This window comes from Psammomys obesus, unplaced genomic scaffold (assembly GCF_907164565.1).
Source record: "Psammomys obesus unplaced genomic scaffold, mPsaObe1.curated_primary_1811, whole genome shotgun sequence".
NCBI classification, from domain to species: domain Eukaryota; kingdom Metazoa; phylum Chordata; class Mammalia; order Rodentia; family Muridae; genus Psammomys; species Psammomys obesus.
In genome coordinates, this window is record NW_026596109.1 from 6,884,767 (window position 1) to 6,910,122 (window position 25,356).

Consider the following 25,356-nt stretch of genomic DNA (forward strand, 5'->3'; position numbering starts at 1 on the left):
AAAACCATACAATGGAAAAAAGATAGCATCTTCAACAAATGGTGCTGGTCCAACTGGATGTCTACATGTAGAAAAATGCAAATAGATCCATACTTATCACCCTGCACAAAACTGAAGTCCAAGTGGATCAAAGACCTCAATATAAAACCAGACACAATAAACCGCAAACTTTCTTGATCATGTCAAAGAGACCCATCAGAAAGCATAATATTCTGGGGTAGAAAGAAAGCTCTGTTGAAAATTTCACCAGCACAAAGTGTCCAGAAGACACTTTTCAAAGGTAATATAACTTTTCACCCCAGGATTTCTCTTCTTGAATTGTATCCTAAAAATAAAAACAACAAAAATTTGCAAGCAAATAAGTTCATTTCCATGAAGTTTCTTAGAATTTTGAAAATGAGCAAGAAACAAACTTTCACAAGTGAGGAAATGGTTTCAGAGGCTTTTCCCTTTAAGTAAGGTAGAAACTAAATAAAACTGATTCCTAAAGGCTCTTTAATGTTGCTAATGACATATGGACAGAAGGGAGAAACGAGAATCTGACAACAGCCTTTTCCTTGCAAACATATGCTTAGGTGTGTAACCACCAACACAAAGACTGACATATGAGGGAATTTCTCCCTGGAGTGGGATAAGGATGCCTTTCCATTGTTTATCAACATGTATTTCTTCTAAACTTAGTATATCTCTTGTAAATATGAAAAGGAAGACAAGGCCTGGCATGATGGCTCACCAGGTAAAGGGCTTACCTACCAGGCATACGGATCAGTGTTCAGGTTTCCCATAGAAAGAGAATAGATGGGGTAGCCTGCCTGCAAGTCCTGGCACAAACTGGCTAACCAGAATACACAAAGCAGTGAGCTCCAGTTTCAGTAAGAGAACCTGCTTCAGTGTACCAAGGGTAGAGGGGTTTCAAAAGACACTCAGTTTCAACTTCAGGCCTCTGCACGCAAGCATGTCTGTGAACATGCATACACACATGCAAGCATTCCACACACACGCAATGCTAAAAAGGTAAGAAAGCCAAAAAGATTTTAACCGAATTTTTTTTTTTTTTAAATAAAGTAGAAAGACTGACTTTGGCTGTCCGGTTCATGTAAAGACTTGTTATCCCATGCATTTCAGGATGTTTGTAAATAATGTCCTGCAATGGTATTAAGAGAGATAGGGAAACAGTAAACTTGAGACTAGAGGACACCATGGAGGTCAAAGGTTGCAAGACTAAGGTGTGACTAACATTTTCCTCACCCGTGCTGGAGAGCACAAGTCTCAGCTTTAGTTGTCTTTAAAAATTGAAACACCTGTTGGCTGTGTTGGTACATGCATATAATCCCGGTATTTGGAAGAAGGATCCAAAGTTCAAGGTGACCCTCAGCCACTTAGCAAGTGTATGGTTCCCCTGGTATTCCTGGAACCTTGTTTCCAAGAATTAAAATGACAGGTGAATGACTTAAAAACTCAAGACTATGGTGATGGGTTCCAATCTGAGGTTTCTGTCTACTGGTTGTTTGGCTTTGGCTATATGACATCACTGCTCTGAATGTCCTTGTAAAGTAGAAATGCCTTTTTCTGTACGGCACTGGGGTTGCACTAAATACGATATCTCCAGCTATGTGAGTCACACATGTCTGTGTAGATGGATATCTATGTACATGACAGATGTGTGTTTGAGTGTACCTGTGTGTATAAATACCATACCCGCCCACGTGAGCACCTGTAACCTGACTCAGAAGGGTACACTGTAGGATGAAACCACTGATTGCAACTCTTTCATCCCCTGCCCGGCTTCTGCCCCCACCCCCCAGGCTCATCCCTAGGACCACCTGCAGTTTTATTCAAGGGAGACTGTGCTTTGGACTCCCTGCCTGCAGTGTGGAGAAGTTACTCCTGGGACCTCTCCCCACCTCCTGTCCTGTACAGTTGCAGTTTGGCATGGGCAACCTGGCTCACTCTATACCCAGCTTATGTACCAACTATGAGAAAGGAGGAGCATCCTTGCCTAAATGTTCTAAGAGAGACATTCTGGTCTTTCTCTGGCACTGCAGGAGCCGTGGGTTAACCATGCAGACATGGCCAAGTCCAAGAACCACACCACACACAACCAAATGGCACAGAAATGGTATTAAGAAACCCCGGTCACAAAGATACAAATCTCTTGAGGGGGTCGACCCCAACTAAGTTCCAGAGGAACATGCACTTTGCCAAGAAACAACAAAGGACTGAAGAAGATGCAGGCAAATAACGCAAAGGGAATGAGTGCGTGAGCAGACGCCATCAATGCCCTTGTGAAGCTTACAGCGGTTAAGCCCAAAATGCCAAAAGAGCCCCAGCCACAAACTCAGCTGTATGACTTTCATCGCTCACACCAAGCTTGGGAAGAGAATTCAAAGCTACATGGCCAAGGGTTGTAGGCTCTGCCAACCAAAGCCCAAGGTTTAAACCAAGGCAGAGGCCACAGCTCCAGCTTAGTTCCAGGCTTCAACCCCAGCCCAGGCTCCTAAAGGTGCCCAGGCCTCTGTGACAACCCCATAGAAAGGCTTCTTCTAGTGTGAAGACAGACGGACTGGTATGATACACTTACCTACACACTGTTTGGAGATGACCAGTGTCCTATGCTGATTTTACAGAAAAACCTGAGGCAAGATCTGGACAGAGAGAGACGGACAGATAGACAGAGACACCGAGAGATTCTGAAGTGAAACAATTCTGGGTTAGCTTTGGGCATGGCTAGTTCAAGAGTTATTGAGCTGTGACACTACCTGCAGATCAAGGTAGAAAGGCAAGCATGGGATCCAGAGTAGTTTTCCTAATTCTTTCTGGGACAGCCTCCACAGCACATCACAGCAGTCCACAAATAAAGAACATACGTGTGCAGTATTGGGCACCAGGCTCTTATGCCCAGGAATTATCTGGGTGTCCTGTTTCTTTCAGAAAGGGGTTCTATTTTTCTTTCTTTCCTCCTGGGCATATCTGTATTTACACAACTGCTAAAGTGGATGGAGAAGGTGCTATCCTCCTGTTGTTTGGGTTATCAATGACACTCTTTCTCCTGCACAGTGGATGGGATCAGTTTGGCTGAGAATCTTGGAGGGTCTTTAAACATCCTGCCTACAAGGCCTTCAGCATCATTAAAACCGTGCTCAGTAACTTCTAAGAGAAAATAGGCAAGGAAATAGCTCATTTGCAACTTAGAGCTTGCTCGAATCATAGCCTAGTCTCCAATTTAATGCTGCCAAGAAGCCTATTGCTGATTATGCTGGATGCCCCATAAATTAATGAGAGCTGGACTTAGAGGTGACAAGGATCGCTGAGCCTGTGGAGCAGAAAATGCAACACTAATACATATGTTTCAGAAATGTCCCTTTGTCTATATATTTGGAGAAGAAAGTGCTGATGAGGATCAATTTCATATTGACTTTAAATTTTTCAATTGACCCAGAGCTCTTTTTATTAAGTAATGCACATGAGAACTTTTCATCCCAAGCCTTACTTGATGGCTTGGAGAATTCCCTTCAGAATCCAGTAAGCTGGATAAAATTTGAAATGCAATTCATTCATGTATTCTTTTATTCATCCTTTAATAAATATTTATTGAGCAGCTGCTATGCACTTAATTCCAGAAAGGAAGCTAGAATGTGAGTAAGACCCAATCTTGCCCTCAAGGAATCTAAACTCTAATGAGCTAGTCAGACCCCATCAACATACAGTCCCTGCCTTAGAAGGGGCTTCTTATTAGTGAGGTGTATAGGGGTCAGGAAAGTACTGAAAAAGGACTCACCAACAGTATTCTGGTCACTTGACAAGTACTAGCTCTTGCTGAATGAATGAATTATTAGATGAATGAATGATGTGGACCTTTGGCTGATCTTTGGAGTAGCACAGCAATTGGTTAAGCAGAAAATAAAGTTAAAGGCATTTGGGGTTGAGGAAGCCCAATGTGTAAGACAAGGAGATCTGGTCTTTTCAAAAACAGCCCAGGCATAAGCAGAGGAAGAAGTAGGGTCAGCTTAGTCCAGAAGCAGATGGAAGGCTCTTGGATGCTAAGATGCCACTTATGCAAATAGAACAGATCTGATCCTGGAAGAGGTGGTTTAAGGTCTTTGGGCTGCAGGAGCAGGTCTGGCTACCCAGTGAATGGTTCAGTTGTGGATTACTTCCTGTGGCTGGAACAGAGATCTTATCTTTAGAGGCTTACCTGTAGACTCTACATACAGGTAGAGTGTAGAGGCAGCCTGATAGAAGACCCAAAGCCCTACTCTCAGAAAGACTTGATTAGAATCCCATTTCACCAAGCATCAACAATGGTACTTGATTCTGGAAGCCTGGGTCCTCCTGCTACGCCCACTGTTTCTTTGGCTTGATGGAGTGTTGAGCAATTATGATATAAAGTGTTTTCCCCTTTACTGCCTTCTCTTCGCAAGCTTTTCTCAAGTAGCATTTCCCACATCCTCAGTTACTGTCTGTATGCCTGCAAGTGGTGCCGTTCTGTTTTGTCTTAATCCTGTTTAAGTCTTAAGCAAGTCTGAGCAAACATGTGCGTGTCTTTTCTGAGCACCTGCCGTTGGGACAGCCTCCCTGTGCTGTGCATAGCAGGTTGCAGTCTTGTGCTCTCCTGAACTTGACTCCATGCCTGTAGTGGCCTGGTTGATTTATGGCTGCTTGCTCCTCTGTTTGATCTTAAGAACAGTCAGCTGTGATGTAGCGGCTTCATTCCACTCACCTGCTGGCATCTTCATGTTTGGTCAATAGCTTGTTAACTACTCTGAGGACAGGGACTGCCCTTCCTGGCTAACATTGAGAGTGGTCTCTATGGTAACTGCATCCCATCAGAAACCATGCTCATTCTTCAAGGCTTTCCTCTTCTATTTTTCTCTGGTGACTTCTGAGTAACCTCTAATGTTTGGAGCCCTGTCTCACCCTGACAGGAAGCCAGTGCTGATTGAAAGCCTCACAGAGGAGCTGAACAAGACACTCTGCTTTCTTCTAGCTATGCTGGCTTGTTCTATGTTGCATTTGGGCCAGGCCTGCTGGGACCTGTCATCCATCCTTTATCGTTGCTCTTTGTGGCGGTCCCCAGCTATTGCTCTTGTTCTCTCAGAGAACTTTGCTGTGGTTTCTCCATATCTCCCTGCTCATTAATATCTTGCAGCAATTGCCTCTGAATCCTGCCATTCTCTGGGTGCTTTTTCTCATTGTCTCTCTTTGTTTAGTCATTCTCTCATCTCCTCTGGACTGACTCCCAAGCTTTCTGTTTTTCATCTGTATGAAAGGAACTATGTTAGAGATATTCATGTAGACTGCTCAGATATAATACAGAAGGAAAACATTATTTATATGAGATATGACTATAGAGTATTCAACCTGCTGATGACATTAGGAATCGGCAGTAACACAGGTGATAACAAGCCTCATGTGGAGAACTGTGTTCCAAGCACTGTAGTGAGCTCATTACATCCTTACAATGCCCTGGTAAGGAAGGTATTCCTTTGTCCTCACTGTATAGGTGAGGAAACTGAGACAAGAGAGAGTTCAGTAATGTGCCTTGGAGTTCTCGCTGATAAATATCAGGACTAAGACCCATACTCTGGCTCAAGAATATTACTGTGGTCATCTTGCAAAATCTTACTCATTGTTTAAAAAGAAGTAAAAAAGCTAAAAGATAGATTGATACAATTTGATACATACAGAGAAAAACCGTAACTATATGTCTAAGCATTGATTTTCTTGATGTTTATCTATTGAGTAATAGATCAATAATAATAATTAATAATAATAGTAATAACTGCTATTATTAATTTATCCAGCCTACATATAGGATAACGATTATTTTTAAAGAACTTTTAAAAGCCCAGCGTCCAGTCTTTCTATGTTCTGGACTCAATATAACTGCATCAACTTCTTTCTCACAGATTTTTGTCTCTTCTCCAAGCCCCTCCAGATTTAAAAGGAAGTAAAGCTCACTGGAAGCCTTCCAGGCTTGGTCACTCTATCATGTTTACTCTGCCCATTTTTCAGCCTTAAGTTCTTTTCCAAAGGCACCATGGTCATACATTTCTGTAATACTGGCATTTGAGATGCTGAGGCAGGAAGATCACGAGGTTTGATGCTTCTTGAGTTTTAGGTCATCTTGTACTATATGCGGATTCCCTGTTGTCTTAGTCACTGTTCTATTGTTGTGAAGAGATATCATGACCGAGGCAATTCTTACCGAAGAAAACATTTAACTTGTGGCTTGCTTACAGTCCCTTCCAACACCCCAACACCACATAGAAGAGAAAGATTAGTGGAGAGAGGGGTCATAGGTCTCTTAGGCTACTCTCTGCTGTTTAGGGACATAGTTCCTTGGGGCAGGTCCAATTCTCATCTCAGGATATCTCCAACTTCGTCTCATCATCACACTGCATTAACAGCACCAGGAGCAGCAGGGGGAAATATCAACAGCATTCTTCCCTGGAGCCCCCTTTATCTCTCTGGGCTCTGACCTTCATTCCCTTTCAGAGTCCTCAGAATTAACCTATTTGCAGCTGGCAAAGAGCCCCCCTCAGGCCCACACAGAGCAAATAGCTTGCTGCTGTGGACAATCGGAATCAGTCCTCTATCCCACACCTGGGATTAAAACAAAAACATGTTTACATATCATTAACCAAAACTTCCTCAGTACTTAGCTCTATTAAGTACTTCCTGGTCTTCTACTTTTTTTTTCCCCTTTCAAACTGTACACTTTGTAGTTATTTCTGTCTAGTTTGTACTTTTTCATTATTAATCTGCATAAGAGTGATTACTAACAACCACCCGATGGAGTCAATACTAGGCTGACTTGCAATCTACTCTGGCAATGACATTAACTACAAAATCTTCAATTTAGTCTCAGGCAGACTTTTTTTTGACAAGGAAAGAAAACAGCCACATTCTTAACAAAAAGTATCACAAGAATGACCTGGAGGACACTTACTATTATCCTTCTCCTTTTGAAACTTCTTGATTTGGACTCCCACACTTCAAATTGCCTTCAGCGCTGTCTTCCACGATTCTACTAGGATGGTACACTAAGCCCCACTTAAAACATCCAACTACTTTTCTAATACAAAGTCCCAAAGTCTTTCATATTTTTCCACCAAGCCCCATGGTTAGGCTTGTCACAGCAATACCCAACTCCCTGGAATCAACTTCTGAATTAGTGACTGTTCTGTTACCAGGAAGAGAAATCACAACCAAGGCAACTGTTATCCAAGAAAGCATTTAACGGGAAGCATGCTTCCAGTTCCAGAAGCTTAGTCCATTATCCTTGTGGTGGGGAGGAGCATGGTGCCATGCATGGTGCTGGAGCTGAGAGCAACGTCCTGATCCACGGGCCGAGAGGAGATAGAAAAGAGATACATGACCTGATGTGGGCTTTCTGAAACCCCAAACCCATCCCCAGTGACACACTTCCTTCAACAAGACTGCTCCTTCTCCCACAAGGCCATACCTTATAATCCTTCTCAAATAGTGCCATTCCCTGATGACTACTCATTCAAATATATGCGTTTATGGGAGCCGTTCTTATTTAAACAACCATGCCAGTCTCAAACAAACAAAAGTCTCTTTTTTTACATGTCCTATTTTCCTTTCTCCTTGTTCCCTTTTCTTAGACACTGAAACTGGATGCAAACTGTAGAATTTTCCAAACTTTCTCCTTGTCCACACTACCATCAATAAGGATCCAATCCATCCTCTACCTGTACTCCCACAACTCTGCCAACTCTTTACAATCCTCTCAACTCTATGTCTTAGCTATCCATTTATGTGTCAGAGGCTACTTCTACAATAAGCCAAGCAGCTAGTTCAGGGACATCCTTCAAATAAGCACAGGCAGAGAGAAGGTAGCCAATCTGTGGGAGGGAGTCCTCCATCTTGTGCTGAGTTCAGAGAGCTATCTGGTCATGGAGACTGCAACCTTCAACAGCAGGGCTCTCCAACAGTTTAGGCTGCCACAAGGACATTCTGATAGATAAATACCATTTTGGTGTTTTATAAGCAAAAGAAAGTGATTTCTCCCAGCTTTAGAGGCTGGGATATTCTAAGACAAAGTCTCCTTCATATTTGATCTGTTAAAGGCACATTTTGATTTTGGTGCCTTTTTATTGTGCTTCTATAAGGTGCAGGGCATTTAGAGAGTCTCCTTAATATGGACTCTAGCCCCATTTGAGAGGGCTCCATCCCTGTGTGTTAATTACCTCCAGAGGACCTACCTTCTAACACTGTTGCACTGGGGAACTGGGGTTTCGTTCACTGTGTGAATTCTCGGAAAGGGAGGGGAGAATGTATTATGACCATTAAAAAAAAATCAAACTTATTTGTATTACTTAATTGTTAAAATGTAAATGATCTAAAATAACCCCTTGTCATCAGTATTCAGTCATCTTGCTTGATCCTTTTTTTCATCTCAAGACTCTTAAGCCAGCAATATGGCTTGGTGGATGAAGGACTTCCTACAGAAGGGCTAGGACCAGAGCTTGGGTTCCCTAAACCAGATCACCAGAACTCACAGAAATTCCAGGTGCTCATGGCAGCACCCCAAAGCAATTACAGTACTCAGAAAGCAGCGACAGTGAATCACTGAAACAAGCTGGCTAGCTAGACTAGACATATCAGTGAGCACAGAGTACAATTAAGGAACCCTGCCTCAATGAATTTGGTGGAGAATGATTGAAGCAGATCCCTGCTTCAAAGTCAGCCTCTGGACTACAAACACATGTGAACTCTCGGCCACACTCATCACATACTCATGCTAAATCCCATGCAAAATAAGGGATTTTTTAAAAAAGACCATCAGGCTTTAGATTATGACATAGATACGAACGGGGAAGGTAGGGCCTCCCAGGCCTACAGTGCCTGACTCAGGTCACTAACCTGATTGGATCTACAGTGTGTGCTCTGGGCAGGTGAGAACAGATCTTCCACCATCTGCTCATTATTGCAGCCCAGGCCATAGGGCTTTAGGGATTGAGAGCCTGATGGAAGGAAGGAGAGATGGGTGGATGGATCCTCTAAACCTCACCGTCAGCCACGTGACCATGCGCTTGCATCCCGACTGTAGAAAAGAAGGTGCGTAGGAGAGCTATCGCTCCTACTAAGCTCTCGCGCTCATTCGTGCTGGTAACTCCGTTTCTCAGTACGGAAAAAAGACTCAGAGGAAGAATTTATGAAATTCTGATCTGTGGTGACAGGCTGTGAGCTGAGTGTTGTCATTCTTAGGGTAGGTTGCCTTTGGGGTCAGGTGACACTCCTTAGGATGGAGAACAATGTGACCTTTTAGACTTTTAACTGTAGGCCTCATGGGTCAAATTTTGGAATCAGTTCAGGCAGTTAGAATCCCAGACTTGCCATGAATTTTCTTTTAAACTTGCAGGAGACATTTAAGGCTTCAGAAGCTTAACGGAACCCCGAGAGTTCTTGAGGGGCATGGTCTGCACCCCTAAGCTCCCTGGCTGTGTGGTCTGGCTTCCGAAATACCTATATAGTAATGACATTTTTCTCTTAGGTTTGATGTGATAGTTAAGTCAACTCACCTAGAGGGTTTAAAATACCACCTGGCATCCAAGATCCATAGCTCTTGCATATTGTGTTTCGGGGTTTGAAGAGAGAATGAAAAGCCCCTTACTTAAGCAGTAGCTAGCCTTCAGAAACTACAGCCCAGAGCTGCTGCAATGGCAACTCCTCCACATTCTATTAGCTGTAACCCCCAGGCAGCCAGGAGGTGATGAAAAGGCTTGGAAGGAGCTAACTGCAGAAAGTGTGTCTCACCTGGGACCAATATGGGGCAGAGAAGTCCAGCACAGGAAGAGGAAACAATTCAGAGACTGGACATCTTCGGTCAGTGTGAATGGGTGTCATGTAGGTATTAGCAGTGTGACCTGTTACACTCTTAGTGGCCTGCTCAGAGCAAATCTCTCAGGCCCTGCACCCAGGATCAGTCCTTCGCTTTCTAAAAATTCTCACCAGCTGTTAGCAGCCATTTTCTAAAACCACACGGAACCAGAATGCTCGAGACATAAAGTAACATTAGGAAAAGGGCCTTTGGCTACCTAAAAGGAAACAAGATGAGAAGAAGGTGAAACATAATATAAAAATTATAAGATGCCTTTAAAGCACAGGCTGTCATCAAACAAGGCTGCGCCAGACACCGTCGACATAAGACAAGTACGCATCCTTGTCTGTGAGTGGATCCTGCCTCCCTAGTCCACCCTCATCAGTGAGGAGGAAAGGGATGTTCCCTTCTACCATTGCTGCTCTCCCACGATCCAAGAGCTCTGGGCATCTCACTCCAGAGGGAAGCCCACATCCCAGTACCAAGAGATGCTTTACAATCTCTCCTTACTGCCTGACGCTTATTAAATGATCCATTGTTTTCAGGTGCCCTACAAAATGCTTTCCTAATACCATGTAACTCATTCAAATCTTAGGTCCAGCCACTTTCTGATGGGCATATGTTTTGTTTTGTTTTGTTTCAGATGAGTAAAATGAAGATACAAACAAAAAATGATGATGTCTTTTGGTCTAGTGTTCTTTCCTTGTTTCTCATTCAAATTTTATATATGTAGCATATTTTCTGTGAGTTTCATACTGTTTCCTTACCTTTATCAAGTGCTATGTATGTCTATACAGATATGCAAATATCCATTTTTCTCAACAGCTATGTGAATTAGTTATTATCGCCCATACTATAGTGGAGAAAACAGCTCAGACAGGTCAAGCAAATTTCCCTAGGCCTAGAGCTGAGATTCCCACGTGATCCTGTGTCATGCCTCAGACACTTCTACCATGCCATATCACAGAACTCTTTTTACCTTCCAAGACCTTGGTTGCGCTCAGCCATCTCTGCATGACTGTGCCTGTTCTCTGGAATTTCCTGGTTTTTTACTGTAACTGTGTCTACAATCATGGTCAGGGACAGATTTCTGCAGCAAATACCCAGTCATGCACATAGACCCAGGCTAAAGGTTTCTGCCCACCTCCTGTATACACTTGGCTTTGGGCATAACATTTACATACAGCCTGACATATCACCTTCATATCACTTGTCAACTAGGGAAAAAAATGTCACCTTAGTTTGCAGAGGAAACAGCTTAGCGTGAGTAAGTACCTTTCCTAGTATCATAAATATGCCAGCCTCCAGTACGCTCTAATGTTTCTCCCCCACCTCAAGGAGACTTTGGACCCTGTGAAACATAGTCTGAGAAGATTCCGTGAACAAGGAGAAAGCTAATGGTGCCACGGAAAGCTTGTCACACAGCTGCTGAAGTGTACTTCGAGCCAAAGAGCATGTTATTACAGTTATGATTGGGTTTCCATGTGCTTCTCAAATCAGATGTGTAAATATAATCAGAAACATTTCTCTCTGCAGTACAGGCCTCCAGCAGGTTCTACCTGGCATCCTGGTTCTGAGGGAAGATAATAAATTAGCTCTAATTAGCTTCCCCACGTGCCGAAGAAAGACTGTTGTGACAGTTGTGCAAGCAGGAGGAAAAGAGCTGCCCTGGACCCGCTTGAGGAAAGTGGTCTGTGGTGGCATGTGCAGCCTGTTCTGCCGCAGCTTGTGTACTCGTAGACCTGCTATCTCTGCCCTCTGCCTGTTGTATTTGTCCTTTTATCCTACATTCCTTCTCTCACTCACAGCATCCTGGATCTCACGATCCTGAAGAATTTCCCAGGCGGGGCATATATTTCAATTGTCTGGGAAGAGAGTTATATGACCAGGCTTAGACTTGAAACTTGGGGATGCAGAGATGGATAAGAGCTGTTTTGGTTTTTTGTTGTTGTTTTGTTTTGTCATTACAGAAGTCCTGTTTTAATGGGAGAATAATATTAAGAACTACTCAATTTTAATGCCAGGGACATGGCTGTACCCAGCAAAAACACTCTCTCACTTAATTTCTGCAAGAGTATTTTTAAAATTTATTCTTCTCTCATGCAATATATCCTGGCCACAACTTCTCCTCCCCACCTTCTCATTCTCTCAGTCCTCCCTTCCCCCATATCCCCAGATCCACTGCTCCTCCATTTCCCTTCCAAAAAGCACAGGCCTCCCAGTGATATCGGCCAAACAGGGCATAACAAGATGCAGCTTCCAGATCCTGGCCACCTTGGCACTGTCAGGCATGGACTCCCTCTTATAACTTGGGCCTCAGGTTAGACCAGTCATTGGTTGGGCACTCCCACAAGCTCTGAGCCACCTTGACATCTTGTAGGCAGGACTGGTTGTGGGTTGTAGGTTTTGTGTCTGGGTTGATGTTCCAGTCCCACCCTGGGTGCCTAGCCTAGTTACAGAAGATGGCCAGGTGAGAACCTATCCCCCATTACCAAAATCCTCCCTAGCGTCACCCTCATAGGTTCCAGGAAGTTTCCATTGCACTAAATTTCCATATTGCCCCTAAATGCCACCTCTTCCAGTCGTCTCTCCCTGTACTCTCTCCCTCCATCTTCCCTCCCTTCCCCACCAGATCCCTTATGTTCTGCAAGAAATTTTTGTGGCCTTTTGTAGGCTGGGAAGTAATCTCAAAAAGGTAGGTCATTTTCTAGTGAGTATTGGAGCTATGCTTCTAGCTCAGACCCCGACTCTGACCTACTAGATTACGTTGTCTTGCCTAGAATTCCAGGAAGCCATAAATAAACAGAGCTAGTCGGGCAGCATAGGGAGGCTGTGGAGGTGAGAAGTGAGCCAGTAAGGTGAACTACGGTCTGGATGACCATTGGAGAGAAGCAGAAAGAAAATCGTCACGAAGGTCCTTTCCTTTCTTTCTTTCTTTTTTTTTTTTTTTTTTTTTTTTTTTTTTTTTTTTTTTTAATGCATGCGTGTGTGCAATATGGTATGGGGGGGGGTGGTTTCTGTGTGTACCAACATGCCCCGGTGTTGAGGTCAGAGGACAACCTTGTAAGACTGATTCTCTCCTTCTACGTTTAATGTGGGTTCTGGCGGTTAAATGCAGTTTTTCAGGCTTGCACTCTAGCACTGGCCCTCAGCCTTCCTCATGTGACCCCAACCATAAAATTATCTTGTTGCTCCTTCGTAACTGTGATTTTGCCACTGCTATGAAATGCAACGTAAACGTCTGACATATGACCCCTTTGAAAGCGTTGCTCTACCCTCAAAAGAATCCCAACCCACGGGTTGAGAATGGCTGCGGTAGAGGACAGGAAGTACTTTTCCTGGTGAGCCGCCATCTAACACACCCAGAAAAACATTTGAGATGGAAGAGCCAAGACACTGAGGTGTGAAAGAAAGCCATGGGAATGGACAGGGTAGAAAACTATGAGGGGTTCATCTGGAGGTAGAAGCTGTGCTGATTCACTTAAGTGACAAACTTACCGAATGCCTGCTGTGTGTCAGGTGTGTTGATAGTTTGGGGGTTAATGTAGTGACAACATAAATCCCACACCCTTAGGGAATTCAGTATTTTGGCACAGTTGCTTTTCAGTAGGGACCATTCTTATTCCTCAAGTGGAGCTTGGCAGCTGAGGGGTGACCAAGTGAAAGCCGGAAGTTCTATGAAACACCCTTAACACGCAAGGACATCACCCCACATACACAGTTGCAGGACCTAACTTGTCAACAGCTTAGTGAATGACAAGCCAGGGGGAGGATTTTACCCACACCTTTTCCATATCCTGTAGCTTCCAGCAAGGGAAGGTAACAGAAGAAATGATGGCAGCTAAAAAACCTTCTGTTGTGTAAATGACCTCCCAACACAAGAGAAATCAGTTTAATTGCCCAGGCTCTTTTATAAGCAACCTCTGATGACCCCAAAGTGCTCTCCTACCTTCTCTGATTCAGAAGCACTCAGCTCTTAGAAAAATCTATGCCCCGCCCCCAAAAGGGGATGTCAGGTGGCTTCTTCCCTCTTAATCAAATTAAGTAAATAGTGTCTCTGCAGAAACAGGGCACAGCTGAGAAATTTATTACAAATCATCTAATCGCTTGCCTGCCTCTTCCATGGAAGGGAAGTTGATCAGAGGACCTCTCTGCTTCCCTCCCCCACTCCACATTAAGCAATATTTTTCGTCCCCAGCTTCCCAGTAAAAATGCGTGGATCTCAACCTTGTTTTAAAATGAAAGTCCTCTTCCCATGGTTATTTCAAACACACCAGAGCTTTTTGGCCTTTCTAATGCTGGCTGAGAGCAGAATAGACAGCTTGGCTGTAGCTAAGATGGAGGAAACTTCAGGTTCTGGCCCTGAAGAATAAAAAGAATAGGATCAGGGTGCTGGAGGCGGGGCTCCTTGGACCAGTCCTGGCCTTCCAAATTCAGTCTCATGGGCCTTTTTGCCCTCCCCTGCCCTTCCCTGTGTAACCTTGAGCCAACTGTTCACTTAACCTCCCTAAACCTCAGTCTCTCTCTGAGAAAGAATTAAGAATGAGTCCAGTGCCTTGTTGGCTTGTTAGGGTTTATAGTGGTGAAACTACCAGCCAAAAAAAAAAAAAAAAATAGCACCCATGGCACAAAATAACACATGCACTCAGCAAATGAAAGCAGGCTGATAACCCCACCCAGATGTGGCTTCGGGAATGTGGGGTGTGTCAAAAAAGAAGCGCTTCTCTTGTGGCTTAGTTACTTTTCTTCTCTGTTAAGCACAGGCAAGGAGGTAGGAGGTTCCTGGTGCCCTGGTCGCTCCTTCGCAATTCATGCAGTCCAGACCGTGTCTCAGGCTGAGCTACAAGGAAGCTCACTGACAGATCAGAGAGAACATGAGGGAAAATCAATTAAAAGGGCCTTTCAGTGAAGGAGGGGTGGCAAATGCCTCGTGTTGATCCCAAGAGATACCTGAATTTCCATAGCAGGCAAGGCCTTCACTTTAACCCATTGGCTCCTCCAGTTGGAATTTCCCCGGGTGAAGTCCATTACTAGCAATGGGTGTGCGGGGCGTGATTAATGACCCTGGTTACGGGCCGGTTAGCAGCGGAGAGCTCCATCCATCTCACTTCGTGGACGCATCACACACCATTTATTGTCTGCCACCGGGATGTGTTCCTTTGCAATTAGGTAAATGCTTTCTTTGTAGGAGATGCTGCAGTTCCTCCTTCATCAGCAGCCCACCTGTTCTCCCCGTTCTGTCCAGTACCCTTTGGGAAGACACAGGCTGGGAGAGCATGGCCATTTGGGGCCCTGGAACTTTGCCTCCTTCCTGATGCCTCGTATGGTGGGGGCAGGGGTCCGTATTCAGTCCAGAGAGTCTATAAAAATCTCAGCTTTGAAATCTGTCTAAGGGTGGGAGGAAGGAGGGACAGCAGGAGACAGGGCATGGCCATGTTAATTGAGGCCTGCTACTCTCTTACTACTGTCCATAAAAAAAATCCTTCAAAACCTCACTTAAAAAAAAAAAAAAAAACAAACCAAAGTTGGTCGTTCATGGAGTGCTGTTTCTGTATGGCACCAAACTCTATGACGTGTAAGCTCCATCCTACGTCATCCCTAGCTATAGCCAGGGACAGTCAGGTGTGAGAGGAAAGGAACCAGATCTTCCCGTGAGTTAGCCAGACCAGCATCTCTGCCATTCTGTCCCCCTAATAGACAGGTAAGAAACAGGATAAAGAGTGAGGCCACCTGTGGATGCTTGCTCCCTTAAGAAGAGCAAGATAGAGCATGGATTTTTACCACAGTTGTGCAATGACACCTGGGGTCACCAGGCATTGTTCTGACAGAATATTTGGTGAAGAAGAAATGTTCATGATGGAGGTTACCCTCTGGCTACAAAAGGAGATGACAGCAACGCCTGCCAGTTGTGTTATTATACCTTAGAGTCTACTAAATATTTGCATGCATCACGGCATTTAATCTTCACCATTATCATCACTGCGCAGTGAGTAATAACTATGCAAATTTAAGACAATGGAATCAAACAGAAAAAAGTGCCCTACTCAGAATTTTTTTTTTGTGTGTGTGTCTTCAACAAAAGCCATGTATTAAAGTCTCTGTGCTAATGATTAGAACTGGATTCCAAAAGAGACTGTAGAACTGCCCTGTCCCTTCTACCATACTGGGACAAAAGAAGACGGCAGCATCTCTGAACCGGACACCAAATCTGCTGGCATCTGGATCTTGGACATCAAACCTAGGAGGAATTCATGGTGGATGGGGTATACAGTCTCTGGTACTTTTGATATGTAATATAAGCCACATGATGATGGGTAGTGTAAATTAATCCACTGAAGCATTTGCAGTCATGGGTCAGAGACTCCCACTTTGAATCCACATGATCTGACTCTGACTTGCTTTTGCACACTGGATAGGCAGGTCCAGGCATGTGGTGTCCTCTCGACACCTGTGGGAAAGGCTTTAGGAAGATGGTAGACACCTTGAACATGAAAACCTAAGATAGAAGGTCCATGCTTGGAGGGGCAGCTTGGTAAGTCTGTGGAAGGAAGTGAGGGTACTATTGCCCAGTGAACTGGAGGAGCTTGTAGTTTTAAGCCCGTGAAAACCAGTGAGGAATTAGTTTTGGAACCCAACAGAATGCCCTGGTACAAGGTGGATTAAGAGGTTGGAGTCCAACTCATATAAGCCCCACTAGACTACGTTTGAGATGTTACTTTATCCTTTGGGTCCTTAAGCAAATGGAAGCACTCTGACATAGCTAGAACTGATCAAACTCTGTGCTTCTTACTCTATACTTGTGTCATGGGTGACCATGGGCAAATATGGCATGACTTATCTCTTTTAGAAATGTCTTTATTGTTTAAGAATCCCACACATGCATACAATGGTTTTTTTTTGTTTGTTTGTTTGTTTGTTTGTTTTACATAATCATCTCCCACTGCTCCACTGAACTTCTCCCAGGTCTAACCATAAAGCCCCTACTGAAAACACAAATTGGTTTGTGTTTTCTACACATAGGCATGGGTGTGGGACCATCTACTGGAACATGGTGACCCTACCATGGACCACTGAGATGAAGAAAACTGACTGTCCCCTCTTTAGGAGCCAATAAACCTTAGCTAGGGGTAAGGACCCAAGTGTCCTCCCCTCCATGCTGGAATGATTGTTGTCTCTTGCCAGGAAATGTACATGGAAATGATGCTTTCGTCATCAGATTAGGGCTATGAAAAAGCAGATGTGGCCCCTCTCTCTATTTCATTTTCATTTATCTGTTTTAACATTTTCACTTTTTGGAGGAATCATCTCTAAGCCTCTAAATGATGGTAGAGCTGCAAGATGGAGGAAGATGGTCTGGGCCCTTGAAACACACCTGTGTCACACACCTCTAAGTGAACAGGTTTCTTCATGAACAGAAAGTAAACTACCGCCATTGACATGATGAGGCTTATTTGTCAAGAAGCAAGTATCAGTGTGGCTAACTACGGAGACTTTAACCGGCCTTTTCAAGGGATTGCTCTGGATGCAGAATGGAAAAGGTGGAGAGAAGACTTGGGAAGACATATGGTTCTGTTGAGAAGTGTGAAAAGCCCAGGCCATTGTTGAGACTCACACAGGTGTGCGCCAGTGTACGCCTTCTTCAGCTCTCCCATATAGAAACTGTTCATTAAGCAGGAATAGCTTGAAACAAAGTGTCAAACTCAGTTTTTCTGGAGCACTTCCAAGTGTTTTATTTTTATGTAGCATTTTTGTGGTTTTCGGAGCCTTGGTTTACAAACAAGGAAGGAACAGGTTAGATACAACGCAGGTAACTGTGAAGCCACAGTACTGTGAGTCCAGGCTGTCTGCTGGGTACACATGAGCTCAGGATGGTTGGTCTGGAGAGCAGATGGACCCGAAATCTTTCCTCAAATGACACTGACGGCAGTTTTCTCCAACTCAAATAGATCATCTTCACTTGCTCAGCCATGAGGTGGGAATAATACCAGTGCTTGCCTCATGGGGTCAACCTAAGAAACCTTATGGTACCCCAAGAAGGTCCATCAAGAAAGTCAGTTACTGTTTTCATGATTCTAGAACAGCTTATTCCCAACCCTGTTGCCCTGCATCTTGTTTTGAAGCCCTCGGCCTTTATCCTAAGAAGGTCTTCCATACTCAGCCCCCTTGGTTTCTGCTCCTGACTGCTCCACAGAGGGCTCTCCAGGTCGCTCATTCTCAAGATGACCTCTACAGGCCACGACACTCCGCTTTCCCTCTTAGTACACGTTCCCACCTGAAGACACACCTGTGTGTGAGGTGTCACTCCTCTCGTTCCTTTGACATGTTGACCCTTGAAAAGCTTTTTGTGGCTTCTGATTTGCAGCCAGACATGAGGCTTCTAGAAGAGGGTCTGAACTAGAGAAGGAACTCGGTGCGCAGGCTATGAATGTCTGTTTGCTCTGATCAGTAATTGTCTGGGGACCAGTACTCCTGAAACCTTGTCCTCTAGTACCTTACATCACATCACACCCTCTTGTCTTTGAGCCAGTATGAATAGGTACTTAGCTCTACAGGTGCAGAGTTCTCCTGTTTTAGCCTAGCTAGTTGCCCTAGGAAGTGGCCAAATGCCAGGCTGACAGGCATGAGGTCAGCCGTCTGACTTGCTCTCTACCTACCACTACTATTAAGATCTCAGCTTTGAGAGAAAATGGCACTCGCCATCTCCATTTGGAACAGGTCTTTCCTAGGCTCTTCCTTCTGGCATATGAAGTGTTTATTTGTTTTGGAAGTCTTTAGAAGTGGCAGCTTTCTCATCACACAGCAGTATGGAGTGTCCCCATTTGGTGCCCGTCCATCCAGCAGACAATATTTACTCTGTCATTGCAAAGCTGTTGGACCCTTAGATCCTAATCATCCAAAGATACTTTTATGGCTTCTAAAAATCCGGCCTGCTCTTATGCAAGCAAGTGCGCATGCCTCCCTGCCATCCTGATTACCAGTTCTTGTTGGCAAGAAAGCCATAATGATACCCACCAGATTGTGCCAAACAGACGTTACCTAGCAACCCAGTGGGAACCATCAGGATGCATCCTTGTGTTATCAACACTGTGTGGGATTCTTTAAGCATCCTCGATTCAATGGAGAATTCAAGACAGCCTCGAAAGAATGGCTTTGTGGTTAGACACAGTAGTTTCTCCATCCTGTAATTCTAAAAAGGCTGCGTGGCCCTATTGTCCTTGGTTTTCTAATCTGGACGGTGGGGAATAATAGTTGTGCCTTCTTCATAGGAACACTATGAATGTGATAGATGTTGCAGAATGCATAATATTCTATAATATACTATTTTGTATTAAAAAGTTATTCAATGAATGTCAGTTCACTTTGTAGTATATCTTGTTTTCTAGGTTACATTATTAAAATATATAAATCTAAGCCTCTAAGGCACCCGGATCCAGTTATCTGTACTCTACATTAGTAAATCATTTGGTCCTTAAGGAAGTTTCTTAACTTTATTATGATTTGAATATGAGATGTCCCACAAAGGCTCATGTGTTAAAGGAAGAGATTGGAACATAAGGGCTCTATCCTTATCAAGGGATTAATCTCTCGATGATATAATGAAAGACATAATTGGGATGTGGTAGAAAGTACAATATGGAGGCTACTTGGAGCAAGGAGCTCACTGGTGACATGCCCTCAGAAGATGTATCTTGTCCCCTGACTCTTTTTCTGTCTTTCTTCTTCCTGGATGCTATGAAATGAGCAGCTGTGCTCCACCATCCTCCAACAGAATGCTATTTTGCTTCACTACAGGCCCCAGACAGTGGATCCAGATAGCCATGGGCTAAAGTCTCTGCCACTCTGAGTCGAACAAACTCCTGTTCCATTACACTACTTCCCCTGGTGTTTTTGTCACAGCGACTGAAAGAAAGACATACCTCTTTTTCATTTACTTCTCTCTGCTGAACAATGGCACACATGTTCCAAAGGCCTCTTTATGTGGTGATATGAGGAGAGGCAAAAGGCTAGACTGTGTGCCAGAGGTGGTCTGGACACCTGGCTGAGGGATTTCCTCACAGGAGATTCAGAAGCACTGAATACTGACCAGTGGCCTTCATCCAAATGTAACACCTTCGTACAGGTGTTCAAAAAGAAACTTGAAGTCACATTGTAATCTGTCTGTTCTCTCTAACTCTGCCTTTTCTCTTTCATTATCTCCCCTCACCTGAGAAAACGCATTGCATGTATAATCCTAAGAAAGCCAATTACCTGGGGAGATGGAAGGGACTTAGGAAGTACGTTAACCAGGTAGGTTGGAGAAGCCAGGTGCCCGTAGAACGGAATGATATATGTGAGGTAGATAACATATTGCAAAATTCTGAGGTTGGAAGTGAGGTACTGATGGGTTCCTGGTCTCATGCTTTCAATCTCTGAGAATATTGAGTCTTGGTCTTCTCACTTATAAAACAGATGAAACACAGCTTGTTTGCACAAATGTTGAAAGGATGAGAGAAATGTATATAAAGAACATATTAAGATGTTTGAAAGATCAGGAGTCTTCAACAAAGGATATATGTTTAATACAGTACTAAAAGCAAGAATAGCAATATACATACATACATACATACACACACACAGGAAGAAAGTAGAACCCAAACTGGAAGAATGGTACCAAATGACTGGCCTGAATGGTGAGTCTGAAACACTCACTAGGGTGTTTACTAGGTGTAAACAAATTGGATCATCGGAAGCCAGGGAGATGAGAACCAAGTCAGAAGACAGACTTATGGGGATAAATAACTCAGGGTCGAGAATAAAAGGGAGGTCAAAGTTGGAGATTCTCAGCCAAAAGTGCAGAGCAGGGCAGACATCTCCTACCTGGGGCAGCTCTAGCCCTAGGCCTTTGCTGTCTCCATGAGGAGTCTGCTGGCAATGCCCTGCACAAGTGTCCAGTGGACCACTGGGGTGCTCTAGGCACAGGGCACTGTCCAATAGACTACCTGGCACTTGTCCCTGGGGTCACAGATCCTCAGTGCAGAGAATTTCCCAGAAAAAGTGCTACCTGAGTAAGCATCCCTCAGTCAACTTGCTTCTCCTTAATCAAATGAATCTGAGCACATCCTAGATACCTTTTGGGCATTGGCCGGCTGGCTTTTACCTTGGGGAGCTCATCAGAAAGGTGTCTCTGGAAACAAAGACAGTGACTTGAGATGTATTCAGCCAGTCACTCATCAGCCAGGTGAAGCTTGGGCGATTTCCAACCCAGCCTCATAGAAGTAGCTAGACCACAGGGTTGGGACTACAGGTTAGGAGGTAAAACAGAGTGTCTGTCATTAGCACCTACAAGGATGGCTTTCTTCAGTGACATCTGGGGCCTAATTATCACTTGTCACCCTCACAGAGTTCAGAACAATCATGGAGCAGTCAGAAACCAGTTCTGTATCTGAGAGCCTGACACACTGAATCTGGGTCTGAGAAAATGACCCGGAATTCATCCACCTGCCATCTTATCCATGCTTTTTTGTGGAAGAAGGCTATTGAAATCACTGCTCTAATGTCAATTTCTTCCTCCACCAGGAAACCCAGGACATGTTATCATATCACAAGGGGATGCAATTTTTAAATATTTTACGTAAGGGACAAACAATCCCCGAGGATCCCTTTGATTTTAAAAATATGCTTTGAAATGAGATACTTGTCAGTCAGCTAATGAAATACTCTGGCAGTTCTACAAAAGCAGTCCAAGTTCAGCTCCCAATTAACACTGTATGTTTCATCAAGTTGGCTTGATGTTTGAAAAGTAACACTATTGGCTTTGAGTCATTTCCGCTTTTGTAAGTAACTTCTCACCCATATTCCTGTAAGGAACCCCCCCCCAATAAAGGATTAATTAAATTATATTAGAAAAGAAAAGTAGCACTATCAAGAATTAATCCAAGAAATTAATCTTGTGACTAATAAGCCATGTGTATGTGTTGGGGAGGGGTATTAAGGAGTTACTTTTACTTCACCACTATAGACTTTTTATTCTGTATTGGTAAGACAGGAACAAGATAGAACCGTGTAGCAGCTAACTTTTAAAGCCTTTTCTGTGTGAACATCCTAATAATCTTATGATGGTAGAATGGCAACAATGTATGTATATGTATATATAATTAATTATATATAACTTATACATATATATATATATATATATGACCATGATCTTAACTTTATCACATATTAAAAATTTCTCATGAAAGCCACAAAACTATCCATCTGTAGTATAGTACTTAGTACACAGACGGTGCCTAGGCATTGGCAGTGCCTAGGCACAGGGCTGGTTCCCTCCATCCATCACACATAGCCCACTTGCTTCAGCTTAGGAACTCTGTTGCTTCTGATAACTTGCTCAGTACCTATGTCTAGGACTTCCTATCTAAAGTGGAGGTGATAATAGGCCCTATCTCATGGAATTGTTAATGGATAAGGCAAACACTCATATGTGGAATACTCAAAACAGTGACCAGGACATTGTCACCATTGCTCATTCTAAGATTCCTCACATACCCACATTGTCTTCCAAACTCTGCCCTGTACAACAAAGCCATTTGGTTGTTCATAAATGCCCCATTTCCTTGGGACTCCATGTTGGCTTCCTTGGTGTTTCATTTTTTGATAGACTTCAGCCATGTCAAGAACCAAGCATAACAGTTTCTCCCCCTCACATTGGAAAGAAGCAAATTTTCTTGTATTAGAATACCCCCTGCCCCCTCTTTTTTTTTTTATTACTGGGCAGGAGATGGAATGGGGAGGGAAACAGATGGGGGAGAATGGAGGTGGGAAGTTTCACTGTCATTTCAAAATGCAACATCACACCATTACTTTGCTTTCGAGTTCCACTTCTACACTTTGCTTCTCTTTTTTTTTTTTTTTTTTTTCTGGATTGCAAGGTGGTATCAACACACATAGAGAGACTATGAGGGAGTTTCAGCTGAGTGACTCATATACATTCCATACATTCCGGGGGCATTTAGTCTGCCAGGGACAACATCTTCTGGTATAATTCTTCTCTAGGTATATGTGCTGGTTAGTTTTTGTCAACTTGACACAAACCTTGACAAAATTCTTAAGATAGATTCTCAACTGAGAGACTGCTTCTACAAAATTGGTCTTTGGGCAAGTCTGTGGGGGTATTTTCTTGGTTTTCAGTTGATGTAGGGGGGCCCAGCTCACTGTGGATGGTTCAGTTCCTAGACAGGTGCGCCTGTACTGTGTTAGAAAGCCAGTAAGGCAAGCCAGAAGAAAAAACAATGCATTAAGCAGTATTCCTCCATGATTTCTGCTTTAGTTTCTGTCTCCATGTTCCTTCCTTGGTTTTTCTCAGTGACCTATAAGCCAAGTAAACCATCTCCTCACCAAGTTGTTTTCGGTTATAATATCAAACTAGGGCAATACCTGCTGTTAATTTCGACCCCTAGATGTAGCATCTACACTCACCTGTGTATCTCTGCATTAAATAGTTTCCTATTAAACTCTTCTGTTACAGGTTAGGAATTTGTGTTTGTTGATAACTTTTCATCAGCACAGTACTGCTATATTTGTGGACAAGTGTTAGAAGTGAAATGCGAACGGCTGTGTATAGCATGCTTGCTCACGTTGAAGAGCACACCATCTCATGGTCCTATTTATAAAACGATGTAACATGCCATGGTGAGTACTCTAAGGTGGGTACAAAGTGCCCAGCCTCTGGGGAAAAAAAAAACAATCTAGGTAGCGGATAAACACATTTCTTCTCTAAGGTCTTCTTACGCCGAGTCTAATAGCTTCCTCCTTGGGTTCTTGTGAGGCGGCTCAGCAGTGTTTTCTCTTCCCTAACCAAACTTACTATCAGGGAGACCATGCTGTCCAGGGCTGTGTGTACAAACTCTTTGCTGCAGAATCCCAGACCAAGCCTTCAGCTCGGAAGCAAACCCTTTAGAACATTCTTGGCACTCTTCTTTCTTTCATACCACAAAATCACCTGACCAAAACATCCTGTTAAAATCTACTTTCTTGCTTTATCTTCCCCTCTTGTAGTCAGTTCCAACCTGAGGCCACACTGAATTCTTGTGATAGCCTCTCCTTCTTGCCAACACGCCTGCAGTCAGCCTGCTCATTATAGAGAAGTTGCAGTTATCATTTCAAATCCTCAGTCAGTCACGTTGGTCCCATTCTCAAACTCATATTTGCCTAGCACCAACCCTAAGTTTTAAGAGGACTGCAGTGGTCACATGACCTGGCTCACACTCCCCTGACCTTTGGTCACTCTGACCTACTGATCTCTACCTTAAGGGACCTGATCCCTTTTCTTCCATTGTTTTTCTCTGAGGTACTTTTCTTTCAGGAAGTGCCATTTTCCCCCCTCATTCCATTTTAGTCCCTGCACGTATGTTCCTTTCTCAGGGACTCCTTTTCTCACAGTCTAGCCTGAGCTACCAATCAGGTTCCATACGCTTACCTGGGTAGCACCTTCATAGTATCTCCTTTTGACAGAGAATTTAATGAACATTGTTGATTTGTTTATTTGTCAAATGAACCTCAATTCTTATGTCAGCTCCATGGAAACAAAGGCATTATCAGCCTTGTTAGTTTTCAGGTTCCCATGAAGATCTGATAGATGATGGACATTCAGTAGCAGTTTCTTGAATAATGAAATAGTGATTGAAGATCGTGTAGGAGTATATTTGTAAAGCCTCCAGTGTCAGGTTTTGGGCTTGTTGAATCTGCTACTTTTTGCAATGACCACCTCACTTCAACTCTCCCCATTACTACCCTGCCGAAGATAACATATGGCTGCTGATGCTCCCGGCCTACCCTTCCTCTGTTGAGATACTAAGCAAAGTCTAGCCTCCTAGATCTTCTTCTCAGACTCATTCATTCAGGAACTTACTACACACCTCTGTTTTAGCAAAGTCAATGTGTTTCTTTCTCTGAGTTAATTAAAAAAAATGATAAGGACAGTGGTTTCCAACCTTCCTAATGCTGCGACCCTTTAATTCAGTTTCTCAGCTTGTGGTGACCCCAAAATTATTTTGTTGCTACTTCATAACTGTAATTTTGCTACTGTGATAAATCATTATGTAAATATCTGGTATGCTGGTAATTCTGATAAGCAACTCCCAATCTGGTCGCGACCCATAGGCTGAGAATTGTTGCCCTACAAAAGGTTGAAAAAAAAATCATTGTCTTATCTTTCTTGCCCTCCTGGACATTTGTTTTGAAAACATTTGAGTGTTGCTACCCCATGTAAAGAATTCACATCAGAGGCCACTTTCAGGGTCTACCTGTTTAGAAGTCCCAGTCTCAGACACCACGATCCCTAGCCAAAACTGACTAGATTCACTTCAGTGTAAATTTACTGAGTTAGAGAAGTGAGCAAGCTACCAGCTCTTAAACGTGCAACCACCCCCTAGGTGTGTTAGGGAGAGGGCAGTTAAGAGAGAATAGGGAGGGTAGAAGGGAGGAAGAGAGGAGGCCAAGAAGGCCATTGGCAGAAGAACCTAGGG